General features: G+C 36.4%; 1 long non-coding RNA gene across 2 annotated transcripts in view; it reads left to right on the forward strand.

Annotated features, from left to right (window-relative positions):
• LOC119243020 (uncharacterized) overlaps positions 1-12,322 on the forward strand; it is a 47,225-nt gene that overhangs the window by 15,367 nt on the left and 19,536 nt on the right. For both annotated transcript variants that reach the window (XR_005124609.1, XR_008551345.1), the window contains exons 2-3: positions 11,297-11,376; positions 11,930-12,036. This is a non-coding gene — a long non-coding RNA (uncharacterized LOC119243020). The remainder of the gene's footprint in view (positions 1-11,296; positions 11,377-11,929; positions 12,037-12,322) is intronic.

A 12,322-nucleotide genomic window follows, 5' to 3' on the forward strand; every position in this document is an offset into this window, starting at 1 on the left:
CATGGACCAAATGTTCATCTCATAATTGGTTGTCATTGCACGGTAGAGACATCATCTTTATTTTAAAGTCCACAGAAAGCCTCTATTCTTAACCTCTGCAGGGACACTGGTGAATGCCTCTGGGGTTGCTATTTCCAAGTAGCCCCAGGAGAAGTCAAATCAGAGAAAGATCAACTTCAATTAGACTACACTGGATCTAGTGCACCTTCCTCTCAGCTTTAGCTCTCTTTAAGTCATTTCACCACGTGGAGAATTAAACATGCAACCACAGAGTTAACATGTGAAACTTCCATGAAATCAGAACAGTAATTTAAATAGTTTTGGGGAAAAACCTTTCATAACTACAATGAATATTTTCTGAAAGTGGCTATTTTTATTTAGCCATTTGATGAAATGTTTGAAACCTCAAAGAAAGGCTGAAGGAAACTGAGTTTTTATCTAATCTTCTTATGGTAAGATTCTATAATTATATTTTTTTCAAGAAGCTGCTCTATACTCAACCATATAGAGTATATAAAAAGCATCTGAATATGTGACTTCTTTAATTAAGGGATTTTATAGCTCTAGATACAAGACAACAATATATGAAATCACAGGACACATGTCATTAGATGCTGCAATGATCAATTTGATCCAAGTTTCTTTGCAAACTTTAGTCACTAATAGGTAATGGAATAAACCAAGTCCTTTATTATCTATGAAGACATCATCCTTGGGTAAGTCTCCAAAAGGTACAATTAGTTTGTGTATGCTTTGACTCATCAAAGTAGGGATGTGAGTGTTAAAGAAAGCCATAGGCACTCTTAGGTCACCCGTGAGTCAGGAATGCAGATGTGTGATAGAATTAGTTGGGTTATTAACACAATGCACCTGCCTTTCTGCTTAAGAACTTGTTGTCTGATCTAATGATGACCTATAGGAAAAATTCCAAAAGAGCCAAAGACATATTCCAATGTTCAACTATTCCTCCCCAATGGGAATCACAGTTCAAGAGGAATGCCCCCAAATGAGAGATCCTGTGTTTCCTCAATAGAAACACACGCAAATGCTCCCCTCCCTGCTGACGGCTGCTGCTGAAATGTTTCCTTCTGAGGTAATTCCTTGACAGTGTGTATGTATGGTCAGTCTCCATGGCTAACACATACACATGCCTGGAACTGGGAAGTCCATGGAACAGATCTGAGGTCATTAGAAGCTAAAAATACTGAGCCTTCACATTTGCCCTGGAGCCTGTATTTTCTAGCAGTAGTGTTAAAAGGATTCCAATAAAGTTAACCAAACAGCCAGTCTATTCATTAGTATCTGGTGCTTTATGGAAACCAAAAAACAGGATGATTGACTCATGTACCATACTTTCAGAAAGGAAGGGACTTGGTTCATTTTAAATTTTTATTTATACCACAGGCATTTACGGAGATCCTTCTGTGTGCCAGTGTCTCTGGTAGACAATAGGGCTGTAAAGATGAAGAAGACGATTTGAACCTCAAGAGGTTAACAGCTGAGTGAGGAAGACAGACATGGGAATAATAATTACAGTGTGTTGTCATAGAGGGCCACATTATGCACATATGCATTCTACACCTATGTTGACAGGGAGGGGTGGTTATGTGGACACAATGTCTCATAGTATACTACTGTGGGGTAGGCATATCTTGCCAGAAGTGTAGTGCTCTGCTTCAGTTTTGAAGAAGAATCTAGAGATAGCCAGGCAGAACAATGGGAGGAAGACACTAAAACAGCATGTACATGTACAAAGTTGTAGGGGGAAAGAGGCATGGATAGGAGCTGAAAGTTGCATGAAAAGAATAACGTAGATTAGACTGGGAAGGCAAATGAGCGACACTGAGAAGTGCATCGACTTTGCTCAAAGAATTGAAACATGGCTCTTCTGTAAATCAAGCAAGTTCACAGCAAGACCACCATCTCCCTTACATCCTCCATAAGCATTTCTATGATGGATTGTATGTGCTGAGAAAGGCAGAGATGCTCTCTTCAGGCTATTTTAAGAATTGTTCTTATAACATGGTTCATCAGGTATTAAACTAGGTAGAATAAATACAAGGAATTTTTCTTGCATGGAGCTTTTCCTCCGCTGGCTGTCAGCTGGGTGAAGACCATCATAAATCACTCTGACAGCTAGAGTGGCTTGTCTGGAGTTGTTCTTACAAAATAGTTAGGAATTTGTGTGTAATTCACAAAATATTGACTCAATTCAATTCTTTGTGATAATTGTCATAGATGTGCTAATGACACCTATATCCAAGGATGGAGATGTAAAGAAGGAGGTTATGTTGGCAAGAACACATAGTCCTCTTCTGAATGTGGGTAGGGCCAGATAAGTTAATGCAACAGGAGGTGCTGATGTGATCAAAAATAATTCCCACCAGATAGTACTGACACTTTCAGAAAGTGACACTATTATCACTGAGAGTAACTGACATTATGTGACTGCCGTGATACTATACTATAGAAACTTAAATGTAGCACAACTCTTAGCATTTTCATTATTTTCTCCCCTATGGTGCAAAAATACTGAGAATAGCCAAAGTCCCATAGCCAAGCAGTAAACCTGCACTTGGACCCTGTCTTCTGACCCAAGCTCATCTCTACTCTTTGGACTCCAAAGCTATAGCTTTTCTAATGCTTCTTTGACCATTGTGCAAAAAGGAATAGTTTCTTGAGGTGCACATGTTGTAGATCCTTACTGTATTCAAATTCTAATAATAGCACACACTGACTGGGAACTAAGGTATGCTAGGCTTTGCTCCAAGCTTTTCACAGTAAATCTATATATAAGGACTATTATAATCCCTGTATTAGGGATGATGAACCTAAGGCATTGAGAGGTTCAGGAACTTTCTCAAGGTCACATGCCCAGTAAGTGGTAAGGAAAATGGATGCCAGGCCCTATGGCAAATCCCTTCACATAGATTATTTCATTTAATTTTCATCATAAACCCCTATGTTTATAGCAGCACTATTTACAATAGCTAAGCTTTGGAAACAACCCAAATGCCCAAAAATAGATGATTGGATCAAGAAGATGTGGGACATATACACCATGGAATATTACTCAGCATTCAAAAAAGATAAACACATGCAATTTGCAGCAACATGGATGGCGCTGGAAGGGATCATGCTCAGCAAAATGAGCCAGAAAGGAAAAGAAAAATACCAGATGGTCTCACTCATAGCAGGAATCTAGAAAACTTAAATAAGGGACCAGGAAAAGAATAACTATAAGAAAGAAAATATCAAAATCAACAAACAACTATGAACCAGAGACACTCTATGGGGGGTGGGGAGCGAAAGGAGGGCTTGGGGTCAAAATAAGGGGGTTGTAATTGTATGGGGAATATAAAAATAAAATTTAAATAAAAGAATAATAATTTTCATCATAATCCATATCAATACCTAATTAGGTATTAATCATGCCCCCCTTTTCTTATAGATGAAAAGGATGGAGTTGAGAGATACAGAGTCAGAATCAAGTCACAATCCAGATTCTGTACATATGGAACTAGTGATGATACCTAAGCAGGCAGCTCATCAGTATAATTAGGACATTGGATGCATTGCCACAGAATGTACACCTTAGATCTTTGAATCTTCACAGGTTAATTTTTTCAAACATTTCTCTGATATTTAATTTATTTTTTGGAAGCAATCTTTGTGTGAAGTATAAGTAATTGCTTGATGGCTAGCATACTATGCAGATTATTCCTGATATATGAGTTCATTTTATAAACTTCAGTTGTATTATAAAAACATGAGGCCCTGAAAGATGTGTGGTCCTGGCTTTTTGCTGTTAAATCCATCAGATTCTGCTCTTTAATTTCCCCCTCTCACATGCAGACTGCTAATTATTGTTCATAATCTACTACGGGCTTGAAAATCAGTCAAATATTGGGAATTGTTCTTATACTATAATGGATACCTAATAAAGCTTGGGAACATATACATAAATAGAATACTTCTTAAAAGCCTATAATTAACTACAAGCAAAATTATAAACAAGATGTCTATAGAAGATAAAATTTTTAAATATATATGCTGGAAGGAGAGAGAAAATAAGGAAACCTAAATATCAGGAATTGTTTCTCCATTTAACACATATTTGTTGAACACCTCCAAGAGACAGGCATTCATATGGTGGAAAATACACAAATAAAGTCAATCCTTGAGGAAAGTTTGAATTATTCTTAGGCATGTCATATTCATATTGTTGTAAAATAAAATACTATTTTCTTCACCAAAGAAACATACAAAGGAAAGTACCTTGGAAATTTTGAGAGAGCTACCCACACGGTGCAGCAGACCTCTCTTGTCTCACCTGCTGCTCCCCTCAGCAGTGTATTTCGGTCAGTCTGGCTGTTCTGTTCCCCACTGTGTCTCTGGTGAATCCTTTCACCCATCCCCCACACCTCTGGCCTGTACCCCAATTCTTGTATTCATAAATAAATCTTACAAAACAATAACAACAAAAATATGCCAGTCCTGTATAAGAAAAATTACATTCAGGAACACACCCTAAGCTTAAATAGATGGAGAGAAATACTATATTGTTGGTTATTCACAGATTGTACCCATTCACAGATTGGGTTATTCACAGTATAAATATTTATTCAGTCTTTCCACAGGGTTAAACTAATGTTTAATATTTTTACAGTTCTAATCAAAATCCTTTGGAATGTTTTAATTGAACCACTTATCCTAACTTACTCTCATCTGGGAAAATAAACCTGTTGCTATTTCCAGGAAGTTTCTAAAGCATGAAAAAGAGTAATGTGACCTGTTAGCTATAAAGTGAATAACACAAAGGTAAAATTGAGTAATGCCTGATAGTGTAGTCTTAGCCCTAAATATAAAATCAATGAAATAGATTAGGTAATTCAGAAATAAACAGTTAATCGATAAATCCTATTGGGGCAGCTAGTTAGCCATCTAGAAGAAAGTTAAAATTATAATTCAGATGATCCATTCATCAAAGTCTATCCCAGGTGTATTAAAAGGTTAAATATTAGTGTTTAGACACATGCAAACACATATACATTGGTGACTATTAAATCTAAGCAAGGGCTGTACTCTATAAATAAACAGTAAAGTACGATAATTATGGAAAATGTTGGTATATTTAACTACATAAAAATATAAGTATCAATTATCTAATTAGCTAAAGTAATGTGGAAATGCTAAATAATCCATTAAACAGAAGGAGGGAAATGGAAAAATTGGACAAAATTCTTCCCTTGAAAACAGGCAGCTTTAAGGTTCTGTCCTACCAAACTTTAAATCACTGATAATAAACCTATAATTTTTTCCCATTCTTATGGCCAGCACAGAAAATGGACACCAAAGAAGACAAGAAAGAAAAATAATCTCGACGTGCCTTTAAAATAAGAATACTTGACATAATACTCTCCCAATAAGTTTTGTCTTATCCAAAACACAAAGAATACTCAAATGATGTCTCCTCCTATAACTCAACATTGAGAGGGTTTAAGGAAAAATTTATGATAATCTCAGTAGATGCTAAAAGAAGTTGTAGTTCATAAATTTTAAAACCCATTTCCAGCAAAAACTCTTATTAAGCTAAAAATAGAAGAAAAATTTCTTAAAGTGAAGAAATAAAGTGTGTAACAAACATTCACTTTCCTGAAATCTATTCTCTCCTCCCAAGGTGGGGAATTTTTGGCCTGGCAGAAGGTAAAAACTGTGTTTGTTGCCTACCAGAAACCCATATTTCTTTCTTTTTTCTTTCCTTTTTTTTTTAAAGATTTAATTATGCATACAAGAGCTGGGGTGTAGGACAGAGTTGTGGGGGGTGAGACAATTCACCAGAGACAGAGTGGGGAGCAGAACAGGCAGATAGACTGCAATACACTGCTGAGGGGAGCATGGGCGAATCAGGAGAGGTCTGCTGTGCCATATGGGTAGCCCCCTGAATGGCCAGGGATCGAATTCATGCTTCAGTGGCTGTGGATTGCTTCACAGTGCAGTGCTTAACCCCTTGCGCCACCAGGGAGGCCCTAGAAACCCATATTTCTTTGATTCCCTTCCTCAAAGGTAGAACCAATGAAATCAGGCTTCGGTCAATGACATTTATGTGTAAGTGTACATGTATGTTTCTTCCTTCCTGGTACCTAGAATATAGACATGATGGGGGAGGCTGGGATGGCCATATGAAATTATGAATAGAAGTTATATGCTTTCTAATGTTGATCAAAATAGAAGGATACAAAGACTCTGCTGACGGGAGAGATAAGTCACTGCAGCACTCTGCTTATTCCCAGACTTGATATGAACCATTACCACCTTGGGTCTTTTTTATTATAGCAACTAAACTGCACCCTAAATAATATAATTACCAGATATCTAAGGCAAATGCCACATATCACTAGTTAATAATCTTCATTAACTCATCCTTATTAAAAACAAGGATGTCAGGCCTCCCGGTGGCGCAGCAGGTTGAGTGCAGCGCTGTGAAGCTGTCCACAGCCTCTGCAGTGCTGGTTTGATTCCTGGCCAGCCAGGGAGCTACCCACATGGCGCAGCAGACCTCTCCTGTCTCACCTGTTGCTTCCCTCAGAAATGCTTTTGGTCCATCTGCCTGTTCTGCTCCCCGCTCTGTCTCTGGTGAATCCTCTCACCCTCCTGTGCCTCTGGCCTATACCCCAGTGCTTGTATAAATAAATAAATCTTAAAAAAAAAAAGAATGCCTACTATTACCATCACAAATTAACATTACACAAGCAAACTAGTCAAGGTAATAAGAAAATAAAAAGAACGAGGGAGGAATAAAAGAAAAAAATTGTCATGAATCAAATATGTGAGGGTCTATCAAAAATTTAGAAGAATCAGCTATAAAACTATTAGAAGTCTCTTCCCAAGGAAAAATCCATATGGAGTTATCTTCACATAAGCAATAAGGAATTTTAACATGCAATGGAAAAATAAGATGTAATTCATTATCATGACAGAACTTTAAAACATCTAGAAATAAAATCTAAAAGAAGTCTGAAGGAAGATATAAAACTTGCAAATAACCTGAGTAGATGAACAGACTTGACTGGAAGACACAATATGAATGAAGAGGTAAATTTTCTCCATACCTACATGAAAGTACCAAACTATTCCAATCAAAATTCCCCAAAAACAGTTGTAAAGGAGTTTTACAATCTGATTTTGGAGAGAAAGTACAAAAGATTGGCTGTGAAAAATAACATTTAAAAGAGACTCTCCCTGGGCCTCCCTGGTGGTGCAAGGGGTTGAGCACAGCACTATGACACTATCCACAGCCTCTGTATCACAAGTTCAATCCCCTGCCAGCCAGGGAGCTACCCACATGGTGCAGCAGACCTCTCCTGTCTTGCCTGGTGCTCCCCTCAGCAGTGTATTTCAGTGAATCCACCTGTTCTGCTCCCTGCTCTGTCTCTGGTGAATCCTCTCACCCCCTGCACCTCTGGCCTGTACACCTGTTCTTGTATGCATAAATAAATAAATCTTTAAAAAAAGAGAGAGACTCTTCCTGTAAGCTAGCAAAATATAGTGTGTATATCCTGCATATCTATATAGTAACTAATACTATACTCCTTTCATAGTGTCTGATCAGGTTTATTTTATTACAGATAGTTATTTTATATCATAGTTATTATTAGTTATTATTATAGTTATATCATAGTTATTATATCATAGTTATATCATAGTTATTATTATATCACATTAACATAGGAATGGATGCACAGACCTTAGACAAAATTAAGTCCTAGAACAATTTCATGTTGTGTACACACACACACACACACACACACACACAGAACATTTCCTGAAAGGGTAGACTTCAATTATTGGAGGTGGGACAACTGCATATTCAGGAAAAATAAATTAGATTTTTTGCTTAGACCACACATAGAAGCTAGAGTCTACACAGTTTAAAAGTTTAAACAGCTATAAAATTAGAAAATAGAAAATTGGGTGAAAGTCAGAAGACAAAAATGAAAATTATGAAAATGTGACCACATGAAAAAGAATAACTACTTTAAAGTAAAGATGGTAAAATGGAAGAGATTAAGGGAAAATATCTGCAAAATGTGTAACAGATGAAGGCTTAATATATGCCATGTATAAAGACAAATAAAATTAGATCAATTTAAAATTAAAAATGAATTTGAAGAGGCAATTCAGAGAAGTGCAAATGGTCATGTACATCAAAAAATATGTTCCACTTCACTAGTAAATAGGGAAATATAAATTAAAACATGGAGATTCTATTTTTCACCAGATTGGCAAATATTTTAAATTTTCATAACATCCAGTGCTAGAAAACAGAATTTCTTATTCACTGTTAATAGGAGTACAGATTGGTACAGTCTAATTCAAGGACAGTTTGGCAGGAACCATCAAAATGAAAATTATGAATACCTTGCTACCCACTTCCTAGGAGCTTATCCCACAGAAAGGGCACAAAATTGCAGATAAGCACAAAGATATCCTAATAGATTTATTTTGGCATCCTATTTTGATCACAGCAAAAATTTTAAATTGACCTAAGGAACTTTCCAGAGAGGAATTTGCTGACATAAAATGTTTTACCCTTTTATCACATTTTTAAAAATTTAGAATACAGTCAGGAACCTATACATTTACAATCAACAATTCAAGGTGACAATGTTAATGAGAGAATGAATATGAGCTGTGATCCTGTGTGTTCTTTGATAAAGGCTAGTCCACATGAAATTCTTAAGTTTAATGTAGTCATAATTAAAATGTCATCATGTATTTTAGGAATTTAAAATAATTCTAAAGTTTCCCCAGAATGTAAACAACAATAACAGGTAAGCATTTTTCAACAGAGATGAAAGTTATCCACTAGAGGCTGAAGCATATTATAAAATTACATGTATGGGATATAGCATTTAGAAGAAAAATCTGCAAGCATATTAATAAAACAAAGTAGAAAATGAATAAAAAACCTTGAGAGGACACTAGCTACATAGGGACAATAGACACATCCAGAGAAGAAGGGATGAATTAACTGGACAAGAATGTGGAATCCGGTTAGATATTTGCAGGATGGGTTATATAAGATCCGGTTTAGCTATTAATATTGTCCAACATTCATTAAAATAAATTTTAAACACACTAGTGCTATAAAATTTTGAAAAGAAATTTAGGAAAATCTAAAAGAAAGTAGAGATAAATATTTATAAAATTTCTAGAGGGTAAAAATGGTCTATGTACACAGTCAGTACCGGAAATCCCTAAGGAAAAAAGGTCGGTGGTAGGACCACTATCAAATCATATTTCTTTTTTTTTTGTCTCATCTATTTGTATTTTTTTAATTTTTTAATTTTTTAAAATAAATTTTATTTTTATATTCCCCTTATTTTGCAACCCCCTTATTTTGACCCCAATCCCTCCCTTCCCCACCCCCAAACCCCCATAGAGTGTCTCTGGTTCATAGTTTTTTGTTGATTTTGATTTTCACTTTCTTATAGTTATTCATTTTCCTGGTCCCTTATTTAAGTTTTCTATATTCCTGCTATGAGTGAGACCATCCGGTATTTTTCTTTTTCTTTCTGGCTTATTTCACTGAGCATGATCCCTTCCAACACTATCCATGTTGCTGCAAATTGCATGTGTTTATCTTTTTTGAATGCTGAGTAATATTCCATGGTATATATGTACCACATCTTCTTGATCCAGTCATCTATTTTTGGGAATTTGGGTTGTTTCCAAGCTTAGCTATTGTAAACAGTGCTGCTATAAACATAGGGGTGCAGGTGCTCTTTGGAATTGATGTTTCTGTGTCCTTTGGGTAACAGCTTCTGCACAGCAAAAGAGACAAAAAAAAAAAAAAAAAAAAGAGAAACCCCACCAATTGGGAGAACATTTTTGCACACAACACTAATGATAAAGGACTGATCACAAAAATCTGCAAAGAGCTGATGAGACTCAACAACAACATAGAAAACAATCCTGTCAAAAAATGGGCAGAAGAGCTAAAAAGAAACTTCTCTGAAGAGGAAATGCAAATGGCCAACAGGCATATGAAAAAATGTTCAACATCACTTGTCATCAGGGAAATGCAAATCAAAACTACCATGAGATACCACCTGACACCAGTGAGAATGGCACATATTAAAAAAACTAGCAACAACAAATGTTGGCAAGGATGTGGAGAAAAAGGAACTCTCCTGCATTGCTGGAGGGAGTGCAAACTGGTCCAGCCACTATGGGGAGCTGTGTGGAGATTTCTGGACCTACTAAACATAGAGCTTCCATATGATCCAGCAATATCAAATCATATTTCTATAGCTCAAACTTTAAAATGGACAAAAAGCAATAGAAACAAATTGGAAGAAGAAAAAGGTGGTCTTATGTACATAAAGAGAATTTGCAATAAAGATAAGAAAACACTACTAAAATAAATATAGGAAAAATCCTGAAGGAGATCATTTAAAGTTGGTTGGCAACTGGTAAAAAGAAAAAAAAATCAAGAGAATACAAAGTCAGTCAACATTTTTATTGTATTTTTGCCTATCATATTAGATAAAAATGATGCCATTTAGTAATTAAAGGACTACCTCATACCAGATGGAAGCATGAAACTTTTAGAAATCAATTTGGCATTTTGCATGAAAAGCCAATGTAAGTTCCCACATTGGAGTTTACTTCTGGAAATCTTTCTGAAGGAAATAATTCTTAACACACATACCAAAGCTATATGCACAATGAAGTCATGGCAGCATTACTTATAACAGCAAAATTCTGAGATCATTTTAGAAAATTTGCAATAATTCAACAATAAAGGAGTAATTAAGTAATTTATTGTACTTCTACTCAGGGAAACATGCAGATTTTAACTGATTTTTATGAAGTGGATACTAAAATAATAAAATGACTAACATAAAATATTAAATGAAAAAGAAGGCACTTTCATAGCTACTAGACTCTCAACTACATATAAAATGCAAACTTTAGAACATATTTAAAAGACTGAAAAGAAATACATAAAAAATTAAGTGATTTTATATGAATGATGGGTTTGAGGTTGTTCACCTCTCAAAATTTTTTCCATGTTTTCCAAACTTTCTAAAATAAATGTTTGTAAAAGCAAAACTTTATTTTATGAAACTGTTTGGAAAAATTTGATGGCACATTCTGCAACATAAGCTGTCCATGCATAGGGCTCTGGGGATGCTAATTAGAAAATGATGAGTTAATTAAAGTTGTGTGCTTAGTCTCTATGGCAAGGATTCCTTTAATCCAACGGTGGTTTTCTCTCCATTTGCAGAACGCGGTTTCTGGATGAAAAACTGAGAACAGACTGACCCTCTGGCCACAGCAATTCACGTCAGAGATGCAGAGTTGCAGGTGCATGCTGTTTGGTTTGGTTTGCCAAGTGAAAATAGCTGTGCTTCCCACTGTGGCGAGCATTTCCAACTTCAGATGGGGCAGGAGAAATTCTAAACTGTTTGCCCTTTGCAGATGTATTGAAATATTACTGTAACTTACTGGTTTTCCCTGATTTTTTTTTCTGTGCTTTTATCACTACCCTGAAAATAAACAAGGAGGCTAGCATACTAAATGTGTTCTCAGTTACTAGGCTAAACAATGTTTTACTGAGTGTTCTGGTGCTTCAGTGCTGCTGGCTTGACATGAGAGCAAATAGAGAAAAATATAAAAGCCATGTTTTTCCCCTCCAGAACTTTATTATAGCCTTGAATGATAGTAGCACTTGTACCAGAACTGCTACACAGGAAGTTGGGACACTGTTCATAGGGAGCAGCAGGAAGCTGGGGGAACCTTGGAACATTGCCCCACCATAGCTCCTCCAGAGCTGGGGGCTTCAGACAACCACTTTGTTCTCTAGTTCAGTTTCCTCTCCGAATCGCGACCATGGTGTTAATCACTTATTGCTAATTAGGGCCATGAAGTTGAAGAGCACCAGAGGACACGTGACTCCCTTCATGATCTCTTGCTGAGGGTTTCGTGAAGATTACAGCACCCATCCTGGGCTATCTCCTCATTGAGGTTAGTGCCTCCTTCACCCCCATAATCACACACAACCTCTTCCCTGAACTGTGGTTATTTTCACCTAAAGAGAATCAAGCATCTAGGAAAAGAATATCACCAAAGTTTACCAATATAATGTGGAGGGAAGAATTCTTAATGAGCATCTTGTGGACTTGGATTTAGCCCCTAGAAGTGGAAGCTTCTAGAGTGGGGACCTGAAGTCATTTGTGGAGTAGAGAGCGGGAGTTGGAAGACCCCACTGACAGTAGTAAGGACTCATCAAGGCATGAAGAGGTATCACAAG

This window comes from Talpa occidentalis, unplaced genomic scaffold (assembly GCF_014898055.3).
Source record: "Talpa occidentalis isolate TD23 unplaced genomic scaffold, MPIMG_talOcc4v2.1 talOcc4.13, whole genome shotgun sequence".
In the NCBI taxonomy this organism is placed as follows: Eukaryota; Metazoa; Chordata; class Mammalia; order Eulipotyphla; family Talpidae; genus Talpa; species Talpa occidentalis.